Source organism: Gossypium hirsutum, chromosome D11 (genome assembly GCF_007990345.1).
Source record: "Gossypium hirsutum isolate 1008001.06 chromosome D11, Gossypium_hirsutum_v2.1, whole genome shotgun sequence".
Taxonomy (NCBI): Eukaryota; Viridiplantae; Streptophyta; class Magnoliopsida; order Malvales; family Malvaceae; genus Gossypium; species Gossypium hirsutum.
Window position 1 is genome coordinate 9,631,298 of NC_053447.1, and position 12,646 is coordinate 9,643,943.

The 12,646-nt window shown below is 32.5% G+C and overlaps 1 long non-coding RNA gene and 1 pseudogene across 1 annotated transcript; one reads left to right on the forward strand and one right to left on the reverse strand.

Annotated features, from left to right (window-relative positions):
• Positions 1 to 374: 374 nt before the first annotated feature.
• LOC107911275 (uncharacterized) lies at positions 375 to 1,067 on the reverse strand. Its single transcript, XR_001687823.2, has 2 exons — positions 837 to 1,067; positions 375 to 692 (listed from the first exon to the last, which is right to left on the reverse strand). It is a non-coding gene; the product is annotated as an uncharacterized lncRNA (long non-coding RNA).
• Positions 1,068 to 10,070: 9,003 nt separating this feature from the next.
• Positions 10,071 to 11,509, forward strand: LOC121223140 (uncharacterized; annotated as a pseudogene).
• Positions 11,510 to 12,646: the final 1,137 nt, after the last annotated feature.

Genomic DNA, 12,646 nt, shown 5'->3' on the forward strand with positions numbered 1-12,646 from the left:
TAGCTTAGGGAGAAAATGCTTTTTTCAGCAAATTCCGTCCTATATAGTTTCCGTGCGAGGATTGACGTAATTAAAGACAATTCATGGCTCTTCTAAAACAAGCTATTATATGTGTAGAATTTTATGTTCAGAATTCTCAAAATGATATACATGTGCGAAGGAAAAACTCTTAAATTAGGCTATACCAGTCTAAACCATTCCAGGTTTTTTTTTTTTACTGTATGTGCTTACATTTCCTTCCCTTTGTTTACCTTTATTAATATAAATACTAATTTATAGTTGGCAGCTGGTGTGTGCTGTTTTTAACTAATTTTTATACTTTCATTGTAACACCCATATTTTACCCGCCCGAGCTCAAAATTAAAACCCAAATAAAATATAATAATAAATAATAATAAATGTCCAGTTTCTTTACAAATTCAAACCAAAACAAAATCATTTTCTACCCAACCCACTAAGCCTAATCATTTTCTGCCCCAGCCCAATACGAACCTAACCCACTAAACCTAATCAGCTAACCCTGACCCAACCTAGCCCAAAGCATTCCCCAAAACCGAAACCCTAGCTTTCAGTAACCAGTGACGCCGCCGTCGAACCCAGGGCCTCTTCCGCACGTGCTGCACCTCCATGCGCGTGCGTCTCCTCCAGCTGGCCTTCGTACAACGCCACGTCCAGCCCCCGTACGATCGTACCTGCGCGCAAACAAACAAAGGCAGCAGAGAACAAACCAATTGTTTTTTTTCATTTTTATTTTCAATTTTATCCAATTATTTTTGGGTTCTTTGTCAAAAATAGGAGAATATAAGAACCGAAAGTTTTTTTGTACTACTACTTACGCATTCAATATACAAGAATTGAGAACAAAAAAATCAAGGAGAAAAAGGTGATTTCCTGGTCTTTTCGTTTGGCCTGTTATTTCTTTTTTTTTCTCTTACGCAAACGGATGGGGGGTTATTGATTTCTGATGCGGCGCAGGGGTTGTTAGGGTATCTTAGGTTTAATCTTTTTTATTTAATGTTGATTTTTGAAACGGTGTCGTTTAGACTCTGTTTCAATGGTTTAAAACGGCGCCGTTTAAGAGCCTCTGACCCGCGCGGTGACCCGACCCGAGGGAAGGATCCGTGCGCTTTGGGTTTAATGGAATATTTCTGCTACAGGTCTTTCCGCTTTGTTATTCATTTTCAATTCGGCCCTTCCCCCTGTGTTTTGAATTTTCTAATTTAACCCCATGGGTTTTGTGATTGTTTCACTTTGGCCCTACATGAAACAATGTGCTTTAGGGCCGGGAATATTTCCCATTCAGTCCCTGCCTTCTGAAGCGTGTCCCAATTCAGTCCTAAATCACCCTCTTTCCTTTATTTGCGATTTAAACCCTAAATTTTGGGCCCGATTTCAATTTCGTCCTATTTCATTTAATTAATTTATTATTCTTTATTTAAAATTTGTCATTAGATAATTTATTTGTTTTTTTTTCAAAAAAAAGGGGCTCTTCTTTTATTATTATGTATTTTAAGTTTCACATATATTATTTATTTATTTTAAACAATTCACCTAATATTTATTTAAAGTCTTTATTTACACTTTTTGTTTTAAACTATCATGTATAGATCGTTCCTTAACCTTTTTTTATCTTTTATTGTTAATAAAGAAAAAGATACGGTTTTTTTTATTTATATATTTATTTTTTTTATTCATTTTAAGCTATGTTAGTATTATCCATCCTTGGTTTCATATATTGTTTGTTTGAAGTATTTTGTCATTCATTTCGAATTGATTTCCTAAATTATTTGTCTTAAACTATCAGCTATGTAAAATTGCTTTCTACTATTTTGTTTTATTTATTTGGATTGTTACTATTGATGTATAAAATGATGCGTGTGGTGTGGTTGATTTATTCGTTTATTTGTTCAATTATTCAGTTTCATTTATTTGTTTATTAAAATGTGGCGTGGTATGTTATAATTTGTTTATTTGTTCTCATATTATTGTCATTTATCAACTTGACTGTTTATTCATACATTAAATTTAACATTACATCGATTTTTACCCGAATTCGTAAAAAAAAGGGAAATGTTGGGAAATAAAGGCAATACCCGATATTTGGAATCCCCGAGAGAATCAAGCCCTAATGTATTGGGTTCTATTTCTCCTCGTTGAATCTAAATAATCAAAAGTTTTCTTTAATCAAAATACATAAAACTCAATCTCGGGAATTCGATAAGTCGTGTCCTAATGTATTGGATGTGATACGTCGTTTTCTCGAAATGAGGATTTAAAAAATAATAAGGGCAATATTCAATGCTCGGAACTTTGAGAAATCGTGCCCTAACGTATTGAGTTTCAATTTTTCATCGGACTCAAAGCAATTGAATATCCTTTTTAAATCTCACCACGCAAGTTTTGAAAATCAAAAGACAAACTTATTCTCGAGGACTAAAAATGTCGTGCCCTAACGTATTGGGTGTGTCATTTTATTACTCTAAGATAAGGAGGTCTTTGGTATTCGCATTAATTTATCCATACATCTTTTATGAACTTAATAAGAAAGGGGAAGGATCGTATTTTAAAAGTTTTTCAAAGTTTAATACTAAGACATAAATTGATCAATTCGGTACCATTTTTTGGGCGTTTCGAGGGTGCTAACCCTTCCTCGGGCGTAACCGACTCCCGAACATGTTTTCTCAAAATTCGCAGACCTAAAATTATTTTTTAGGTGATCCGATCACATCTTAATAAAAAATCGGTGACGACTCCCATTTTTATTTTCAAAGTCGATTTCCTTTTTTTTTCAAATCAAAAAATGGTTTCGACATTCATGATTACCATAATTAACCATCTCATTGGTGGTTGCAATGAAGAGTTTTTCAACCAATGATATATAGGAAAAGGATTATATGGAACAGAGACGTGACATTATCTGTATTTATTTTTCAATAGTTTAATGTCATATTAGTATTTTTGTCATAATAAAAAATTAAATTCAAATGAAAATCTTAAATTTCATGATGAAATTATTGTTGTGGCATTAAACTATTGAACATGGATAATATCTTTATTTCATACAATCCTTTCTCTTCTTTATGATCTTATTTCCCAATCATATGTATGCGAGTCACAAGTAATAATGCATTATTTTACTATTTTCAAGAATTACTGTGTGAATTTGAAAGAGTTTAGTGTGATGAGGAGATTAGTGTGCAAAAGAGTGTTGAAATCTCCGAATATTTAACTTGTGATAAATGTGACAAAGCTGGTGACAATAGAAGTAACAATAAAAGCAATTGTCCTACCAAGGTCAATGTTGTATTATAATTAAGATAGTGAAAAAATATTTTCAGACATGCTTACGTTTACGACTACATATTAAAATTGTCCAGACTGCGTAGTCTAATTAGCTTGACTTGACATAGGGAGCTAAGGTAAAGAGATTTTGTCCATAATTTGATCCAGTTTGACTTGACTTTAAGTAAAATATTGTTATTTATATTTAATTATAACAATATATAATTTTTTTATTTTTAAACAATAAGAGGTTGACTTTGCAGGAGGGAGATATTGAATCATTAAACATTTATTTTTTTGCGAAATACAAAGAAAAATATACTGAAAAATATTATTTAAATCCATCTTTAGATTAAAGCAAAATACGAAGACTTGTATAATGCTATTAGTTTTGATATATGTTGTTCACAAGTACGAAACCCCTTTTGCTTCAATTGTGGGAGTTAATTACCATCGCCAGTTTATCCCTTTTAGGTGTGCTTAAGTTTCACGTGAAAGTATAGCTAGGTTACGACACACATTCACTTAATTAAAAAAAAATTTACAATTTAAATATTCAACACTGATTAAAATTTTGGATAAAAATCTGATGTCACTTTTTTTTCTAAAAAAAATTACACGTAATGTTTATAATTTCAAATTAGCTTTTATTTTTAAGCCTAACAAAATTGAAACAACGTAGTTTTGTTTCTTTCATTCAGCCTCAACCTTTTTCTTTTCATCTTTCTTCATAGAAAGAATCTACTTGTAGATACAAGTGAAAGAAACTTTCATCTCTCTCTCGCTTGAACACCTTCCATCACCATCTTCACCTCAGCCATTTGATCACCTCCATCAACTCCAACCCTCATCACCCTAAACCTGCAAACCCAACCATAAATTCGAGGGAACCCAAGTCCCAACAGTAAAACCAAAGAAAAAAACAATCCACCAGCAACCGAAAATAAAAGAAAAAGAACTCCTTGTTTTGAAGTCAAGCAGAACCTGCAAAGAAAAAGATAACAAGTCAGAGAACTAAAAAAGGAGAAAGAACAGAAAAGAGGAAGAGCTCTCTGTCGCTGGTGTATCTTGGCTGCAGAACGGCGGCAGTGGGCAGAGCAAGAAGGGGGGGGAAAACAAGAAACAAAAAGAGGTAATTGGTCGGAGGGAATCTACTTGCAGACTGAGAGATGAAAGGAAAGTGATTAAATTGAATTACGATTATTCTTTTTTTATTTTTAGGCGAGTTTACCGTTGTTTTCATTACATTTTAACAGTGAAATGTAAAAGCATAAAATCAACTATCAAACGCAACCTATAAATTTTAGATGATAAATTAATTATTCACTATCAATATTCAAATTAAAAGTCCATAAACTTTGTAAATTAATTATTTACTATCACTATTCAAATTAAAAGTAATGATTTATCATCTAATAAATACATTTCCACGAGACATGTTTTTTCCAAGAAGTATGTTCAAAATAAAAATTTGTGGTTCTTCAAAATTGTATTTATTGAGTGCATATAAATAGAGGGACTATGGTGCTCACAAATTAAATTACAATTAATTCAATTTCAGAAATTAGAATAAGAATTCGAGAATTCTTCGATTTTGTTAATCAAAGGAAATTCAAAACTTCGTTATTTCTCGGAAGGACATTTGTCTTAACCCTCTAGTAACTTTGTGTGGGGCAAAGAATTCTCTTTAAAAAATGACATCTGCACCTCGAAGCCTACTATTTATTTCTATATAAATCTCTAGTTCTATCGTCTCTGTAATAGACCCAATTTGTCCGGGGCCCATTCAAGATAAGCAGAAAAACCAAGAAAAATAATAAATAAAATTCAGTCCAAAAACAGTCCATTTACAATTGGCCCAGATCAATTTACCAAAAAAATACAGACTCTAACCCCAAAATATACCAAGACCCAAAATACAAGCCAAGCCCATTTATAAATGACCCAGTACAAACCCAAACTCTAGCCTAAACACCTAATGGCCTAACTCAGCCCAAACCCCAACCTAATGGCAGAAACCCTAGCAGCGAGCAAGCCCCAGCGCCGCAGTAGCCCCAACTCCTTCGCACGTGCCAAGCCTATGCCCTCACGCATTCGCCTCCGTACGTGCCACGTCCGCACCTCTGCACACCGTACTTGCAAGAGACGAACAGAATAGCAGTAAAACAGACAACAACGGCACACGAAAGGGGCAGAGAGAAAAAGCAAGGATAACAGAGCGAGGGCAATTTGTTTGGATTTTTTATTTTATTTTATTCTGTAAATAGATACTATAAAAACCAAGAGTATGCTGCAACAAAAAAAGAGGCATTGAGAATACAAAAATCAAAATAAAAAAGGTGATTTCTGGGTTCCTTTTTTTTTATTCGCAAATCGCTTCTTTCTTTTCCCTTCGGTTTTTTATTTTAGCATCTATTGATCGTTTATTAAGAGAAACAATAAAAAGAAAAGGAGGAACGTACTTGGTAGCCGAGCTCTTGCTCTCTCCGCAGTCATCGGAGTTGAAGCGAGGTTTGAGAGCTTTGGGACGTCGAGCCGAAGTGGCAGGAGGGTGGAGGCTAGGGTTTGTTTTCAACAGACTGTTTTTAGGGTTATGGGGGCCTTTTATAGCGCGTAAAACGGTACCGTTTAGGGCCTATTTCAGTGGCCCTTAAACGGTGTCGTGTTGGCCGATTAACCCCAACAACCCGCGCGGTGACCCGACCCGGGGAAGGATCCGCGCATTTTGGCCTCCGTTGGGCAATTTGCACAAATGGTCATTTCTATTTTTACAGCGCGTTTAAATCGATCCCTTTTTTTTTAATTTTGCTCTGCATTTTTGTCATTGTTGCATTTCGACCCAGCTTGCAACGCCGCGTTTTGGGGAAGCGGGATATTTCCCAATCGGGCCCCCATGTAATACGCGTGTTGCAGCATGGTCCCCCACTCTTCTTTAATCTCAGTTGTTCCCTGTTAATTTGGTTTTGTTTGCGATTTAATCCTACTTGTTATTTAGTTTTTTATTTTATTAGGAAATTTATTGTATTTTTTATTATCATACTTTTTTTTATATATTTGTTTTTTTATATATCTAATTAACTTTATATTTTTATAAAAAGTTAATTTATATATTTTTATATATATGTATGTATAATATTTTTTTACTATAAGTATGTATATATAATAATACATTATTAATTTCAAATGATATATTTATGTATGGAATCCTTATTCCTTTTAAATTTGTTGTTTTATTTTAACTTCTATATATTATTATGTACATACTATTATTTATACTAGATTTTATTTATATAAATCAAAACGTAGGCATTAATTTTAAAGTTATTCACTTTTATTTCATTTCGTTTTTATTTTTTTTAAATCTTTCATTAAAATTCATTCAAACCTTTTATTTGTTTTCTTAGTTCTATTACCAAATTGTACCAAATATTTGTATTACTTATTGTTATTGTTGTTTTTCTTTTGTTTTTCATTGATTATGAATTTAGGGGTTGCTTAATTTTTAATAGGGATGTTTGTATAATATGATTAAAGTCGATGTTTGTATTTGCCTATTATTTGTTTAATTGTTTCTAGTTTAAGTTTAAATTGTTATTTATCTTCTACATTATGTGTATAGTCGTTTAATCATGTTCCTTTGCAAGAGTCGAATTTTATTAAAGCTTCATAATTGTTTTATTTCACAATCTTTAAAAAGGGCTTGGCATTCATAGATTCTCGAGAAAATTGTGCCCTAACTTACTGGGCTTCGATTCTTCTCGATGAATTTAGATAACCAAGCGCCCATTTTATTAAAACCCTGCAATTATTAAATGAAGTTCTTAAGATTTCAAAATGTTTGATCCTAACTTACTGGATACGACATTTTGCTATCTCGATTTTAAAATAAAGGCAATATTTTGTGTTTAAGAATTTCGAGAAATTGGACCCTAACTTACTGGATTCTGATTTCTCGATTGACTTAAATAATTAAATACCCTTCTTAAAGTGCATGATTTTCTTTAAAAAAGAGGGGGACAAATTTAATTTCAAAGATTGAATTGTAGCACCCTAACTCACTGAGTGTGACAATTTATTTCTGCGAAATGGGTGCACCTTATCATTCCATTAGTTATTCAAGTTTTCTCATCAAGGAGCATTTTTAAAATCTTTTCAAGGTTTCGACATTAAGATATTAATCAATCAATTCGTACCAATTTGGGCATTACGAGGGTGCTAACCCTTCCTCGTACGTAACTGACTCCCAAACTTATTTCTCAAAATTCGCAGACCAAAATCATCTTTAATGGTGAACCGTCACACATTAATAAAGATCGGTGACGACTCCCCTTTTCATTTCAAGTCGATCCCTTTTTCTAATTTAAAAGTGGTTTCGACAGTCTCTACTTAAATTATCCAACAACATCACGTAAATCTATATACATATTTCAAAGATTTTTACCTACCACTTCAGCCATTATTTTGAAAATAAACTTACCTTTAATAGTAGAGTAATGCATCCCATGCAACATAAAAGTTAAAAAGTTATTGGTAAATACAAGTGTGAGTAAAACTCAAATCGGTTTGAAAAAAAATTCAAATTTCAAGTTAATCAAATCGAGTTATTTAAGTTAATTCGAATAAGTAATTTGAGTTTCGAATTTGAATCGAGTTTAATTTTACAAGTCAAATAACTCGAATAATTCAAATAACAGATTGGTGTAAATACCTTTTTGGCCTTTGTCAATTTTGAAAATGAGCAAATTAGTCTCTCTCTCATAAAAAATAAAAAAAAAAACAATTTTTAAAAATTTAAAATATTTATAAAATTTCAAAATTTATATTTTTTTTAAAAATTATAATAATTTAAAAAAATCTAAAGAATATATAAAGAAATTTAAAATTTTTAAAAATTTCTAAAATAATAATTTTGGATCTAAATAAGTTAATTAATGATTCAATTTTATTGTGTTAAAAGTTTTTTTTTGTTTTAAATTTTTTTCAAATATATATGGTTTCAAAATTATGTGCTCCACTATCGATTAAGTTATACTGTAGCAAGATTTTAATTTGATATATTTAATTTTTTAAATTTAATTCAAACAATTTCACTTGATTCGGTTTGACTCAAATTTCATTTACTTGACTCGATTCGAAAAAATTAAATCGAGTTAGGATGACAAAATATGACTCATCAACTCGATTAACTTAAAATTTTTTGACTCAATTCGGTTGAATGCTCAACCCTAAATAGATATATAAGTTATTTTATATATAAAATATGTAAGTTTTTAGTACATCAATTTGATGTTTTTAATTTCTAGATATATTTATTATTTAAACATGTTACATGTGTTATTTTTTTAACTTAATTTATAAAAACTACACTAATAATATATATATTGTACAAATCCATCTTTCATTATATTCTCCACTCTTTAATAATCAACTTGTTACAGATAAAATGTCTTAATTAATTTGAAATGAAGATGAAATATTATCATATACTTTGATATCAAATAATAATTATACCGAAAATAAAAGTGGATTAAGTGTACAAGTTTATCTAAATTTGGCTAAAACTATTTTGTTATACAAATATGTGTGTGACAATGTCATGACTCATGACCAGCCCATTCTACAACGTCCAAAGATCAGTCCATAAAAGTAAAATATAATTCAAACAAAAAGGGTTTTCTTTCTTTAAAGAGAAACCTAGGGATTAATATAAGTTAATACGGTTGCCTTGTGTTAGGAAAATTATAAAATAAACATTTGGACTTATACTAATTAAATCAAATTAAGAATACTTTTTTAATTATTAAATTAAATGATAAAGGATTGTGTTTGAATTTAAAATTAACATCTATATTTTAATTTGAATTTAAAAAAAAACATTACTAATTTATCCAAAATACTAACCAAAAAAAAGGGAGGATTGTTGTAGAAAGATTTAGGGTGAGTTTGGATGGGCGGTGCGTTTAGCTGCGGTTAGTGTAAAAACAGCGGTGGCGGTGAGATTAGATACTGTAGCGATACTGTAGCGTGAGACAAAAGTAAGTTAAACGCACCGCACCGCATCAATCGCCCATCCAAACGAAGCCTTAGGCTATCAAACCTGCGTCTTTTTCCGGGTAAAGGAATAGCTACAGAGGAGGGGGGAGTTGAACAAAGCCAAACAGAAACAACAAAGCGAGAAACTGAGACTCATACTCAAGGTTGTATGAATGAAGGACTGCTTGAAACAGAACATGCAATACAGGGAAACCCTTCGCCTTCAACACGCTAAAATGTATAATAATGTACGTATGTAAAAGGTTGGGTTTAGAAACTTTTTCCCCCTTTTTCTCTCATCCTCATTCATATTATCACCCTTCTTTCTTCCTTCCTTTTTTCCTCTCTCAATGATGTTACAAGTTGGTACAGGTAAGAGTATGATATACATATTATACTTGTTATGGAAGGGTTTCAATTTTATTATTTATTTATGAATTCTGCCTTCTCATAGCAATGGTTTGCTGTTTAGGGCTATCATTATTGAGGAATCTGAGGAGTTTTGGTTGTGAAAAAGTGGCAGTATTATAGCATTAAAAAACAACGGGTAGAAGAAGAAGAAGAAGAAACAAAAAAGAGGATGCATAAGTGCTGCACGAGTGTTTGAGGAAGCTTGGCATTTGATTGATTTGATCATCCAAACCTATTTTTATTTCCTTTCGCCATTTGTATATTTGGCTTCTGTGGTGGTTGATTTTGTATTGGTCTTCCATTTATCCTTTTCTTCAATCTTTATCTCCTGGTTTACTTGGTCTATGTCTCAACAAAGAGAATTTCAAATGGTGGGTGGAACAATCCAGAGCAGTTCAATGACACAACTTTTACGAAAATCTTATTGGTGGATTGGCGTGGGAAACTCAAAGAGATACCATAAGGCGTTATTTTGAGCAATTTGGAGAGATTCTTGAGGCTGTTGTGATCACAGATAAGACTACTGGGAGATCCAAGGGTTATGGATTTGTAAGTTATTGATCCCTTTTATAAAAAAAAAAAGAAAAAAAAAAGCCTGTTTGTTTCTTTTGTTATCGATGCTATGACAATGTCAAATGAATCCTTTTTTACATATTGGTTTTTAGGTTACCTTTAAGGATCCAGAGGCAGCTATGAGAGCATGCCAAAACCCTGCACCTATTATTGATGGAAAGCGGGCAAACTGCAATCTTGCTTCCTTGGTGCTCAAAAGACTCCTCCAATGATCTCAACAAGGTTTTCTTCTTTCTTTCTTCCCTTCCCATTGTTATTACTATTAAATTTTTTCTATATTGGAAATGCATTGCATCTTGGTTTGATCTAATGAAATGAAATGTAGGGGCGGGACGGTTTAGACCAGCACATGGTCCTGGATTGACGGCACCGCCTAGCTATCATGGTTCCTCCTCAGCTTATATCCAACAACCTGCCTGTCAATATTCAATTCCTTACTCAGCTTATGGGTGAGAGCAAAACTGAAATACTATGACATTTTATTTGGCCTACAATATTTTAGCACTTTGGGTTGTTTTATTTATTATGTTTCATCACCATCATTCTATATTTTTACTTACAGGTACACCGGATTTCACAAGAAGGCATTTATCCTTGGTTAGTGTTTACAAAATACAGTACCTCAGTTCCTTTGGAATTGCCTTAGCTGAATTAATGTTGTTTTGCAGAACTATATAGTCTCTATGGAGGTCAACAGATTCACCTTACTACACTTCTGGGCATCAATAACACCAGGGAGTTTCATAATTTTTTCCACTTTATGCACAAAATAATCAAGCTCATGGTTTTGGAGTTCATATCCGCAAATCGTACAATACCCGTATTGCCTCAACAATATAGCTCAACGATAAACCTGTCACTTCCATCTTCAATGCCAATGGCAGCAACTACCACAGGTGATTGTTTTATAAAATGTTCAATACATTCGTATAGTATAGAACTAGTTAATCTGTTTTGTATAAGTGCCTATTGCTAAGGTAAGTGAATGCAAAATGCTATGAGTGTTGATACAGAAACTGCAGCGACGGCGGCAACGACATCAACACCACCATCAACAACAACAACGCCACCTACAGCAATAGGGGTAGTGGGATGTGATCAAGCCATTCACAAGCTACTGAAACAAACCAACGTCCACATCAACAATGAATATACCACCACCACCTACAGCATCAAGACAACAACAACCAGGGTAAAGGAAAAAGGATAGGTCCCTCACAAGCTTCCCAAACACCTACTGAAAAGAAACCATCATTTTAGTCAAACTGAAGATAACCAAGACCTTTGAGTATGTGGTGTCTTTATAAGATAATCAAGATCTTTTGAAAGGGACTTAAGCAAAAGGACATTAGCATAACAAGAGGCAACTGAAGAAATTCCAGCAGGGATTTGTTTAGTCAAGAACTGCGTCTAAACTCACTAATCATACCTAATTAGACATAAAATTCATCATAATGTTGTCCTGGAGAATAGGGTCTCTTTGATACTTTGTTAGCCTTTAAGAGAAGAATCATATTCATCCTTGAATTTGCATATGTGGAAACTAAATGTTGGCTTGGATTCAAGTTAAGACACTATTATAGAATGATTTGTCTCGGTTGCAAGAGCATCATGGTTGTATCTTTGACCCATTTAATTTATGGGTCAAGGTAACATGTATTTTTCTTTTTTTTTTCATTATTATATACTTTCAAAATAGGAAATAATATGGTATTTAACATATAATCTGTATCATCTTTGGTATTATAAAACAGGGGTAAAAAGCCCGAATAATAGTGGCGGAGCCACTAAGAGACCTAGGGGCCATGGCCCCCCAATGGAATTTTAATTAGGCCTTTAATAATTTAATTAATTAGCAATGGTAAATTGTACTGGACCTTAATGAAAATTTGATTTAATCTTTAAAAAATATAAAGATATAGAGACAAAAAGATTTTTTTGGCTCTACCACTGCAGACAACTAACATGACTAACGGACTGAATAGCCAAGCTGAGGTAAGTGAAACACTTACCTATAAGTCATACATGGGTTCATTGTATTTCATCTTTTACTTTTATGATTCTCTTTGTTTAATGGATCAAATATCTTGTTCCGTTGAGGGTGACACATATCGTGGAATGGATCCAAGGGAGGGGATCCTGTTAAGTCATTTTGAGCCGAAGATGCAAGCCGGTTGTATCTTCTATACAAACATTTCATTGAAGAGATTATAAATTTGGAACTAATTTTTTTGTACTGCACCTTATATTAAAATTGTCAAAATGTATAAAATATCGAGAAAAAATATTTCTCAATCATTATATCATAAAAAATTGAATATCATTTAGATAGAGCAATTAACTTAAG